Raw genomic sequence first — 13,944 nt, 5'->3', positions numbered from 1 at the left:
TATGGGATATTTTCTAGTATAGGTCATACACTACCTCCAAAAATAAACCTCAATACATTTAAGATAATATAAATATTACCTAGTGTGTTCTCTGAAAATGGAAATGAATGTGAAATCAATAACAGAAAGAAATTTGGAACACCTACAATCTTTTGAAATAAAATAATGCTACCAAATAATTGAATAAGAAGAAATAAAAAGGAACATTATAGAATACTTTGAGATAAATAAAAATGAGGACGCAGCATACTTTAATTACATAGAGTGAAGCAAAAGCAGTCTCAGAATGAAAATTATAGGTGTAAATGCCTGTATTAAGAAAGATGAAAGATCTAAAATTGGTAAACAAACCACCCAGCTTAAGGAACTGGAAAAAGAAGACCAAATCAAACCCAAAGCTAGCAGCAATGAGGAAATAATAAAAATTAGGGCAGAAAATAATGAAACAGAAAACAGAAACACAATAAAGAAAATCACGGATGGGTGCCATGGCCCACGCCTGTAAACCCAGGACTTTGGGAGGCTGAGGTGGGCGGATCACAAGGTTAGGAGATCGAGACCATCCTGACCAACATGGTGAAACCCTGTCTCTACTAAAAATACAAAAATTAGCTGGGCGTGGTGGCAGGTGCCTGTAATTCCAGCTACTTGGGAGGCTGCAGCAGGAGATACTGCTTGAACCCAGGAGGTGGAGGTTGCAGTGAGCTGAGATCATACTACTGCTCTCCAGCCTGGTGACAGAGCCAGACTTCATCTCAAAAAAAAAAAAAGAATCTGTGAAATCATAAGTTAGCTATTTGAAAAGATCAGTTATTTAGACAAACCTTTATGTTCTGATTGGAAAAAATTTGAAGAGAAAAATTACTACAGTCAGAGATGAAAGAATATTCCTTACTGTGGACCTTGTAGAAATAAAAAAACATAGTAAGGAAAAGCATGAACAGGACATCCAAATGGGTGATTAAAATGCGAAAGATTCTCATGCTCCTTATTAATCAGGGAAACACAATTTAAAACCACAATAATTTATAACCATATAGTTGCCAGAATGGAAGATAAAACAAAACAAACATCAGCAAAAACTGACAAGACCAAATGTTAGTAATATTGCAGGACACTCATTATTCTAGACAGCAGTGAAAAGCAGAACAACTAATTAAGAAGGCTTATTCACATTATCTACGGACATTAAAAATATGCATATGCTATGACAGAGCAATTTCACTCCTAGGTGTATATCAAAGAGGATAACATGTGCATGCATCTCAAAGACTTGTTCTAGCACACACATTTTTGCATTTTAACAATACTTTAAAAAAAGAGCAATACAAAAGTTCAGAGTATAGATAGTGGTATATTGATACAATGAACTAGTATACAGCCATTAATATGAACAAATTACAGTTGTACATTGTAACACAGATGGATTTCAAAAAAATCATGCAGAGTAAAAGGAGCCAGGCACAAACAAATACACATTGTGCCTTTTTAAAATGCTGTAATAAATAACTACAATGACAGGGAGCACAAAAATTTAGGCTTTTGAATAATGTTTAATTAGAAAAATTATGAAGAAAAGTCATAAATAATTACATGAGTGTAATCAATTGCTCCCTTTGTTCAATTTACCTACTTGGTCCAATTACTAAAAGTACCTTGGATGATTGAAAACCTCTCTAAACTTCTTTTGCACATAGTTGTACCACATCTATATGACTTTACTTTGTGAATTAACTCTGCAAAAAATGATGATTTCAACAAAAAGGAATATATAATTGCTATCTGATTTATAGTTTGGAGTTTTTAATTTTTAACTTTACCTTAATTTATATTAAAGTAATATAAATTTAACACTGCAGGTTCTCACTCATGTGGAAGCTAAACAAACCTGATCTCATAGAAGTACAAAGTAGAACAGTGGATACTGGAGGCTGGGAAAGGTGAGAGAAAGTGAGGGAAGGGAGAGATTTGTTAAAGGACACAAAATTACAGCTAGGTGGAAGAATAAGTTCTAGTATTGTGTACCACTGTACAATTAGTACAGTTAACAATCATATATCATATAGTTTCAAATAGCTAAAAGGATATTGACAGTTTGCAACATGAACATGATAAATGTGTGGGATGATATTCTAATTACCCTGATCCCAACACTATGTGATATATGCATTGAAGCATTACTATATACCCCATAATATGTACGATTATTATGATCCAATAAAAAAAGACTGCATGTATATTATAATATTTTAAGATATAAACAAATTTGGCAAAAAATACATTTAAATGCATAAACGTAAACCTATATCCATATCTATACTTGGGCTTGCAAATATTTTTTAATATATTTGAGATCATTCTATAGGTACAATTTTGTAATACTTTTTATTTTTAAAATAAAAATTTTTCATAATATTGCTATGAAGAATGTTCAAACATCATTATCAAACATTGTATAATAGTTTATCCTAGGACTGCCTCTAACTCTCCTAACCTTTCCAATATTTTTTTCTATATTTTCCTTCTATATTTAGCCCTAGAATGAGTATCTTTTCAAATTACAACATCCTCTGTATTCATGATTATTTATTTAATGTCCAAGGCAGAACTACTGTGTCATTTTAGCTTCATGTGAACTTTTTTTTATGACTTTTGACATTTATTGCTAACATGCTTTCTCAACAGTTTTAACATCTCACCAATAGCGTATCCAAGGGTGCGTTATTTTCTATCTCCTTGTCAGCATAGATGTTTCACAAGTTTAAATTATTTGAAAGATAGGAAAAGGCATCTCATGGTTGTTTTAATTTTCATTTATTTGAATTACCGGAGAGGTTAAATACTATACCATATGTTGCAAATTTATATTTCCTCATTTAAAATTGACCCTTGTAACCTTTGTCCATTCATCTTATTTGACTCTTAACTGTTTTTTCCTCATGGATTCATACAAGTTTTTATACAGTAAATATTTTTGTTTACAATAAAATATTTATTATATGTATTTTTGAATAGGCTTGATTTTTCCCATGCTGTATTTGTTTATTAATTTATCATCCAAAGAAATTTGAAATCATTCTTTTCCTTGTTGAGTAACCATTTTCTTTTTTCTAAGATCTTATTTATTCAAACATTTGATGTTTATCTATATGTCAATCTGTGTTTTGGTCCTTAAGGACTTAGTGTGATTGTCTTAGTGTGATGTCATGAGACAATTTATTCTTTAATTTATTATAAATCTTTGTGGTTTAACTGCTCCCCTTTTTTCCCCTATGGAAGCTTTAGAAAAATCAATTGCGATATATTCTAATTAGACTATTTCTATCTATTTTTTAAGCCAAAAGAGATCTCTATAAAGAACAGTGGGTAAAATTTGTCATTTCACTCCATAACACATTCATTGACTCATTCATCAAAGATTCATCAAGCATTTTCCAAATGCTGAGAATTTTTCTATGCAATAAAAAAATAGATGAAAAACAGACAGAAGACTTTGACTTCATGGAGAGTCCCTTTTTAGTGAGAATGGACAATATAAATAAATGAATCACATACATAGCATCCCTGGTGGTCATAAATACTATGGTGCAAAGTCGAGAATGACAACATAGCATTAGAGAGGGTGTGGGTGTCACTGTTGTATTCAGGTAAAGGAAAGTCTCCCTGAGGGACGTTTGATTAGACACATGGTGCATGTAAGGGAGTGAGTCATGACACAAGAGCGCCTGACGCTGAGGGAACTGTAAGTGCGCAACCCCCGAACAGAAACAAGTTTCTCATATTAGGAGTAGGGCAAGAATGCCACTGCGGATGTGCAGGTGAGCGAGAGTGAGAATACAATGAGACTGAAACCGCCTTTGTAAAATGATGACTGAGACAGTGAAAGAGATGTAACGACCGACTCCATCTTGCTTCTAACCGAGCTGTCCTTGTTCATTCCCAGGAGTAGGAGAAGCTAACTTTGAGAGGAACTTAGTTTATAGTTAAAAACAAAGATGATAACAGCCCTTTCCCAAAATAAACTTCCTTCTTGCCTGGGAACTGGACTACTAACATTAGCCACAAGATGAGAAATTATGGTTTAGGAGTCATGCAGCTGGAGGCTACAACATTCTGACCCTCCCTAAACTGCTCCTAAAATCAATGCTTGAGATGCTTTGCAGACCCTGAACTTGATGGATCAGCTGACACCACCTGGGTCTATAAACTGGCTCCTCTCAGAGCAAGAAGACTGTGACGCCCTATGATTTCATCTCCAACCCAACCAGTCAGCACTCCCCAACTCACTGCCGCTCCCCACCCACCAAATTGTCTTTAAAAACTCGATCCCCAAATGCTTGGGAAGACTAATTTTAGTAATAACGATACTTCGGTCTCCTGTAGAGTCACCTCTGCGTGAATTACTCTTTCTCTATTGCAATTCCTCTGTCTTGATAAATTGACTCTCGTCTAGGCAGCAGGCAAAGTGAACCCATTCAGTGGCTACACTGCGGTTGTGATGCTCTGTTTCATTAAGGCAATAAAATTGGGCAGTTTCTAGGAGTCTTCTGAAGAATCCCCCCACACAGGTGAAGTCTCCAGGCCACCTTGGCCTTGAAGACAAACTTCTGTTTCTGAAGAGCCTATGCCCTTTTCATTCAGTGGGATCTGTTTCTTACATTGCATTGCTCATTTTTAGCCCTTTTTCTGGAGTTACACAACTGAGTCATGAGAGGGGCACACAAAGTAGCAAAGCACGTGTGTGTGCATGCACACACACACACACACGAATACACACACATTTTGAAAACATATGATGCCTGGCTACTTGGCTTATATTTTCATGCACTGAAATAGTCATCATGAGAAAAAAATAAAATTTCTTGTGCTTTCTTAACACTTTTTTATTTTTTAACAATTTCCCATTGCCTTTATTTCGAATACACATAAAAAGTATTTCAAACTTTTCAGTTTTTTGATCCTCTAAAAACGTTAATTAAAACTTGTTCCGATATGATTAGAATATGTTTGTTTTCCCCATTTTCCTCCTTTCAGGGACAAACGCATTATAATCTTCTTAACAATCACAGCCACTTCTTATCTCTTAAGAAAAGGAGAATTCCACTGATTAGTTCTGCTTGACCTTTATTCCCAAGGCCTCAGATGCATAAAATGTTACACTGTCTTCTAAGGAAGGGTCTCCTCCCTGCAAATTGATGGAAAATTCTGTCTTGTTAACTATTAAGCTAAAGGACTATTTAAACACCCTTTACCCAACTACCTGTCAGGTACTGTTTTATACACAATATGATGTTAATCCTCACCAGCTCTCTGATGTCAGTATTTTTCTCTCCAGTTTACATGTGAGAGATGTATCGCTCATAGAAACTAAATAGCCCAAATTAATAAGTGGAAATATGAGGACTTAAATCTAATTATCTTAAAAGCAAAGTTCACCAAATCAAGATGTATTGCAAACATAGAAGCATTGCCTCACTTATTTAAAATTAAATGAAATCAGAATTTAGTATACTCAAGAATTCATGATTGGCCAGGCGCGGTGGCTCAAGCCTGTAATCCCAGCACTTTGGGAGGCTGAGACGGGCGGATCGCGAGGTCAGAAGATCGAGACCATCCTGGCTAACACGGTGAAACCCCGTCTCTACTAAAAAATACAAAAAACTAGCCGGGCGAGGTGGTGGGCGCCTGTAGTCCCAGCTACTCAGGAGGCTGAGGCAGGAGAATGGCGTAAACCCAGGAGGCGGAGCTTGCAGTGAGCTGAGATCCGGCCACTGCACTCCAGCCTGGGCGACAGAGCGAGACTCCGTCTAAAAAAAAAAAAAAAAAAAGAATTCATGATTGATATCCAATAATAGATGGCTGTCAGGCAGTCCAAGCCATTCTGAAACAGCAGAATATAAATATGATAAACTCACCAGGAACAATGTGTGTCTTTAATCTTCACTGATGTGTCCTAGGCATAGCTCTAGATGCTTAGAGCCCATACATCTGTTAGACAGAAACATTCTTCTTCTTGGGGCTTATATTCTAGTGGAAAATGAACACACAAAAGGGAAGGTGAAGACATGCCCTGAGGCTGGTGTTGCAGGCTCTTCCCTAGGATGCTCTTGTGAGGAAACCTCCCATCACATAAGACCAGTCCATTGAGGACTCGGTTTTGCAGCATTTCTGTGCATGTCATTGCTTTCCCCTGTATACAGTGGTGTAGATTTTATTCATATTTCCTGCCTTCCTTCCTCCTCACAAAGTTTGATATCACTGCTACCACCACAGCTCAGCCACTTCAGAAAAGCCTCTAATTTGCCTTTATCCTCTTCTACTTCAGTGGCTCTGTTGCTGCTGTTAATAGTGATGGCCACCATTACCTGGTTTATCTTTGTGCTAAGTGATTTTCTATTGTTTATTCTATTCTATTCTGTTTTCTCAATTACTTTGTTAAGTTGGCATTATAATTTTTATTTAACAGGTGAAAAAACAGAAACAGGAAAGAACACACAGACAGTAAAAAGCAGACTTGGCACTTTTATTGTGATCTGTCAGATCCAACAGTACACTCTTTATCCTATAATATATAAAGAAATATTACCATTTCTAGACAAAAATGTCTTACCTCAGTTAAAAAGGACATGGTTTTTAAGAAGATGTTCTTAAACATGCATCTTGATTGATGTACTCTATTTACAGAAAAATAAGTGCAAAGCTGGATGAACTTCTACAAAATGAATACCGCCACCACCACCACCATCACCACCATAACCAACATTCAGATGAAGAAAAATAATATTATCAGCACCCAAGAGCCCCATCATGCTTCATTCCATGGGTAACTGCCATCCTGAGAAAGAAGAATGTTAAGTAATTTTGGCAATCGAGGCAAGCTTGTATTGTGAGGGGCTTGGATCAATAAGGCTTTTTCTAGATCTCATAGTACCGGTGCTCATCACTCCATAGGGCAGTCCTCGGCAAAGCAGGTGGCATGGGATCCATTGCAAAATCCACAGAGCATAGAAGTAACACAGGCAACTGTTAAGGATGATAACTGGAGAATTTACAAACCACGTAATGACCAAGTCAAATGGAACCTGGCTGTGGGGCCACAGTTGAATTTTTGGATGTTGTGATGTGTTTCCTGTCCTCTACCAACATGTCATAAACCCCAAGCTGCCACCCAAGGCCGGAATCCCACAATATGTAGGCAATTTTGCCTCACAGAGTAGCATGTTTTACACTGGGAAGTGGTTACTGTGTGCAGAATCAGTATCAGTGCTGGGATAGGTAAATGTTTCCTAATAAAGAACAGCGTTATTACTAGGAAAGAGCCTGGAAACTCTGGAGGGAAATTTTCAGGAAACTACAGAGTATTCCCAACAGGGAATATCTTAAAATGAAAGTATTGGTTGGATGCATGTTTTTTTACTTTTCTTTTTTTTTCTTTTTATTTGTCAAGCTGCACTCCATTTATAACTGCTTGTGCTTTGATTCAATTAAGTTTGACAAGATTAATGGCTTTGGGGTTCAGAGAGGCCGAGTTGTGACTATATACTGCAGCTGGGGCATAAAGTATAAAGATTGCTAATAAAAAGCCAGGGCTTAGAGAAAAATGTCATTCCATGTCAATGCTTTCAGGTTAGGTTGGGAAACAGCAATGATCTTGTTTACATGACTTTGTATCTGTGTTCATAGTGATAGCATGAAAAAGAGACTGAAGGAGAGAGGAAGAGAGAGATACACACATTATACTCAAAGGCAGAGAGATGGTACAGGATCACATTAATAGGTCTTTATAGTATGCATATTATACTCTAGGCCATATGCCATATCCTGAGATTCAAATGGTCCTATCAAATTAATGGTGGGGAACACAGTAGAACAAATATATTTTCTATACAATATATCATCTATTCTGGGAGATGATGGTACATGGTGCAAGCAGGAAAGGCACCTAAAATAGTCTGTCAGGTGAAGAAGAGGTAGGACACCATTCTAGATAGATGCTTCAGCCCAAGCAAAGGGTCCAAGATAAAAGTAAATAAAGAAAAACCAAATGCGTGTGCACACACACATACTACATTCAACGAACTCCACATAAAGTAGTGAATGTACCTCACAAAAGCCTTAAAGACTGCTTGCCAGGCCAAGGGACTTGGGTTTATCTCAGGGGTTCTGAAGGCCACCATGGTGAGATTTGAGGATTTGTGCTCTAATAAAGTATCTGGCAAGAGTATAGAGATAGAGATTGAGGGAATCAATATTTGAGGCAGAGATTAAAGGGTGACCACATCTTAGGCACTGAGTAAATCAATGGCTTGGAATAGTTTTGCAGTGAAGGGGTCTATTACAAAAATTTAAAATCAATATTTGCATGTTTATCAGTTTAATCATGTCACCAAGTGTTTTCCAAACATATTCGGCCAAATTAATATTTATGCGTATTTCTGTGTGTGCATTTTCTAGGTAACATATAGTAGCACAATTCTTCAGAAAGACATCAGGAATTCTGACATATTAGAGAACTAGAAGCCAAGCTTAAAGGACACCATAGAGTTGAATTTATTGCAGAGGGAAATTCATCTTACCACCAGAAGCATAGTTAAAAACTATATGCTGGGATTCTGGGAAGATGGCAGAGTGGGAAGCACCAGAATTCTGTCTTTCCATCTAGATAACAACTGCATAGGGCAGAATCTGTCTTAAGCAACTATTGTATTTTGGGACTCTCAAATTTACTAAAGGCTTGCAACTTCCAAAGGAAAGCTTGCAAGGTAAATTGTGGTTAATTTGGGGCACTTTCAGCCTTTAGCACAGTGGCAGCTACCCATCCTCTATTCGCAGCCCCATGGCAGGCAGCTGTGCGCACATTCCTGGAGCAGGCTGCACACAGCTTGTGGGAGGCAGGTGATCAAAAAGTACCCCACCCTGAAAATGTCAGAATCTGCGCTATAATGACTGATCACAGAGGTGCAAAGAGGCAGACAGCCACAGTTATTGCAACTCCCCCATTCTTACAAGCGCTTCCCTCCATGGTTGAATAGACCTCCAGGGAATTTAAAGGGCAAGCATTCTTTATCCCTCACTTTAATGTTTCTATTTTTTCCTCATCCAGGATCCAGACATCAAAGACTGAAAAATTCAAAAGCAATTGTTTGGTGTTGTGGAGGCGCTTTAAGATGGCAGATGTGAAGTGCCCAGCACTCACCTCCTCCACAAAGAAGTACCAAAGGGGTACGTAAATAACCACACATCAAATAGAGCTTCTAAGAGAGAAAACTGACATTCAGTAGGGAAGTGGCAGGGAACCTTTGAATCACAGAAGGAGATGGAAGCAAACTAGCTGGCCTGGCCAGGACCAGATTAAGACCAGAAGGAATTCTCCAAAGTGGGGAAAAGGTAAGTAAGAGATCCCCTGTGGTCTACATGCCCATGTGGACTCCTACAATCCCAGTCACAGTAGAGCTTTTCAGTCCTTGCAGGCCCTGAGACTAGTATAGGCAGCAGCCTGGAGACCATGCAATGGCATTGTTCTAAAGAGGAAGTTTGTACTGGGGTTCCACACAACCCCTGAGACCTAAGCATCTGTGGCATTGTACTATTTTGAGATTGCATCCCCACTAGACTCTGTTTTGCCAGGGGGCACAACAGACCCTGTATCTTCACATTCCTGGAGCCTCAGTGACATCCGCTGGAGCCCGACTGTTCACCCGCAGGACTGCAACATCGTAATTCCAACTGAAACCAATGATGTAGCCATGTCCCCAGGACCCTAGCCCACACAGTGTTCTACACCCAAGGGACTGAGCAGTGCAGTGCGCAAGTAAGGCTGGCCCCAGAACAAAGATAGCTGAAGAATGTAATCACTTGAGCCTCAGAACCATCAGCCCAGGGCTACTGCCACAGACAGCAACCCTGCCCCCTCCAGCAGCAAGATCTCTAGGGCCTCGTGACTGGTCTACTCTAGCACCATTTTGGGATCTGAGAACAGGTCTTTCCTGCTTACTACTGCAAGCACCCATGCACACCATATGAAGACCTGAGGACAAGTCCATGCCACTTGACACCACTGTCCCCAGTGCTTACATGCATCATACTGGGGCCTGGAAATCGAGTCACTTTGTCTGTCACTTCCATTACACATGCACACCTTCCAGGGACCTAAGGAAAAGCTTACTTCACCTGCAGTTGTTGTCCATGTGTATTGTCTGAGGGTCTGGAGATAGGCCTGCCTTACTCATTACCAGTGACACATAAGCAAACCTAGGAGGGTAAGGATAGTCTCACCCTGACTGTCATTGATGCCTATAGGTGCCATTCAGACGTGATAATTAGTCTTCCCATTCTGCTGCTGCCAAACTGGCACTTGTACATGGTGCATAGGGGCCCAAGGCTGAGTCTACTGCCACGACTGACACAGCTGAGGCCATGCATGCTACCCAGGGGACTAAAAAATTCACCTACCTGGCCTACCATCACTATAACTGGTACCCATGGAATGACCTAAACTGTGTCACTGTACCCAGCAAAAACCTTGCCACAGCCTCCACTAGTATTTCATCTTATCCATTGAGCAACTCACAGACACCACTGATGTTAATGATAGCTGCATAAATCATATAGAGGTTACACTATTGAACCCACCTAGAATTAAAGCAAAAGCATCCTACCCAACCAACACTATAGGATACAACCATAGGAAACAGTATTTCCCTAAGAAAGCCAATCCAAAAAACTGGAAGAAGCCACTGCGACAACAAATGCACAGATAGAAACATGAGGACATAAGAAATATAAAAAAGGAAGGAAACATGAAATCTCCAAAGACACATGTTAATTCTGCAAAAATAGATACCCCTCCTCCCCCCGAAAAATATATATATATAAGATGCTTGCAAAAGAATTTAAAATAATAATATTCAAGAAAATTTAGTGAAATTAGGAAAACAATTCATGATCTGAACGAGAAATTTAATGAACTATTAGATATCATTAAAAAAAAAAACTAAGAAAAAATCCTGGAAATAAAAAATAAAAATAAAGCATATACTAGAAGGTCTCTACAGTAGAGTAGACCAAATAAAAGAAATAATTTCTGAACTGACAACAGGTCTTTTGAAATGACCCATTCAGAGGAACAAAAACAAAAAAACAAACAAACAAACAAAAAAAAAAAACAAAAAAAAGAAGAAAATAGCCTACATAAAAAATGAAATACCATAAAATAACCAAATTTCCAAATTTTCTCCTTCAGAGGAAGAGATTAGAAAAGACATAGAAATCTTATTTAAAAAATAGCTGAAAGCATCCCAAGTCTTGCAAGAGATATAGACATTTAGATAAAGTTCAAAAATCCCCAGATATATTCAACTAAAAAAGGACTCCATCAAGGCATTTATACTTCAAGTGTAGTAAGTCTAAGACAAAGAGAGAATTCTAAAAACAGCAAGAGAAAAGCATTAAGTGATGTATGGGGAAATTTCCATGAGACTGGTAGTGGATTACCCATAAAAACCCTACAGGCTAGAATAAAAGGGACAATATATTTAAAGTGCTAAAAGGAAAAAAAAAAAAAAAAACCTGCCAGCAGAGTTATCCTTCCAAAATGAAGGAGAAATAAAACTTTTCCCAGCCAAGCAAAAACCGAAGAAATTTATCATGACTAGATGGGCTCTACAAGAAATACTTAAGAGGGACCTACTTGTGGAAGTGGAAAGCTGATATCCACTATCATTAAATCACATAGAAATATATAATTCACTAGTATAGCAGGCACACAAGTGAAAAAGGATAGGAGTCAAATGTAATTACAACAAAAAACTTTACCAAAGTATAAAGGTAAATAAAAAAGGAAGAGAAGAAAAGAAATATATAAAACAATAAAAAAACTATTAACAAAATGGCAGGTGTAAGTCTTCACCTATTAATGATAACAATAATTATAAATACTTTTAATTCACCAACTAAATGATATAGACTGGATGAATGAATTAAAAATATAAGATCCAACTATATGCTGCCAACCGAAAACTCACTTTACTAGTAAAGACACAGAAAGACTGAAAGTGAAGAAATTAAAAAAAAAATTCCATGCAAATGGAAACCAGAAGTATGCAGGAGTAGCTATACTCGGACTGAATATAATATAAGTAAAATAATATTAATAATAAAATGACAAAGGTTATATTACAACCATAAAGGGGCCATTTCAGCAAAAGGATGTAACAATTGTATATATATATGCAACCAAAAGAAGAGCACCAGATTTATAAACTAAATATTACTGTAGCTAAAGAGAAAGATAGAACCCAATACAATAATAGTTGAAAACATCAGCACCCCAATTCAGCACTGGACAGATCATGTAGACGGAATCAATAAAGAAACATTGGGTCTAATCTGCATTATAGACCAAGTTGACCTAATAGGTACTAACAGAATATTTCATCCCACGGTTACAGCATATACATTTGTCTCATCAGTACATGAAGCATTCTCCCAAATAAACCACATGTTAAGCCACAGAACAAAACTCAGCATGCTCAACAAAGTAAAAATAATATCAAGTATCTTCTTAGACAACAATAAAATAAAACTAGAAACTAATACCAAGAGGAAATTTTGAAACTGTATAAAGGCATGGAAATTAAACAACATGCTCCTGACTGGCAATTGGATCAAAAAAGAAATTAAGAAGATAAATTTTAAAAATATTGAAACAAATTAAAATGAAACTACAACTTACAGGATCTAGCAAAAGCACTGCTAAGGTGCAAACATATTACAAAAAGCCTACATCAAAAAAAGTAAAAAGTTCTCAAATAAACAAGCTAATAATGCACCTCAACAAACTAGAAGCAAGAACAAACCAAACCCATATTTAGTAGAAAGAAAGAAAAAACACAGAGAGATCAGTCAGAGCAAAACTAAATGAAATAGAGACTTAAAAAATACAAAGAATCAAGAGAATGAAAAGTTGATCTTTAAAAGATAAACAAAATCAATAAACTATTAGCTAGACTAATTAAAAATAAGACAAGACCCTAATAAAATGGGAAATAAGACAGTACAATTGATACCACAAAAATATAAAATATCATTAGAGCCCAGTATGAACATTTGTATACTAATAAATTGGATTTCCTAGAGTAAATGAATAAACTTTTGGACACTAATCATCTACCAAGACTGAACAAGGAAGAACTAGAAAGCCTGACAGACCAATAACAAGTAACAAGATTTAATTCGTAACAAAACATATTCCAACAAAGAAAAACCCAGGACAGATGGCTTTGCTACTGAATTCTACCAAACTTAAAAAGAATAATTAACATAAATTCTGTTCAAGTTATCCCAAAAAAATTGAAGAGAAGGAAATTCAAATTCATCTATGAATGCAGCAACACCCTGATACTAAAACCAGTAAAGGACACAATGACAACAACAAAAAAACTATAGGCTATTAGGTTATTCTCAAGCAAACAACTTAAGAATGCAACTCAAGGAACTATGGTAAACAAAGATGCAAAAATCCTCCACAAAATACTAGCAAACCAAATCCAACAACACATGAAAGAGATCATACAGTGTGATATAATGGTATTTATACCATGGATGCAAGAATGGTTCGACATAAGCACATCAATAAATGTGATACATCAAATACAGAGAATGAAGGACAAAAAAATATAATCATCTCAACAGATGCAGTAAAAGCATTTGAAAAAATTCATTGTAGCTTCATGATGAAAACTCTCAACAATTAGGTAAGAATTAGCATACCTCAACATAATAAAGGCCATATATGACAAAACTATCATTAAACCCGTACTGAATGGGAAAAGGATGAAAGCCTTTTCCCTAAGAACTGGAAGAAGACCAGGATGCAAATTTTCACCACTCTTATTCAATACAATACAGTAAATCCTAGCCAGAGGAATCAGAAAAGAAAAACTA

The sequence above is a fragment of the Papio anubis genome, chromosome 10 (genome assembly GCF_008728515.1).
Source record: "Papio anubis isolate 15944 chromosome 10, Panubis1.0, whole genome shotgun sequence".
Lineage (NCBI taxonomy): Eukaryota > Metazoa > Chordata > Mammalia > Primates > Cercopithecidae > Papio > Papio anubis.
Note: the sequence above shows the minus strand (reverse complement) of the source record.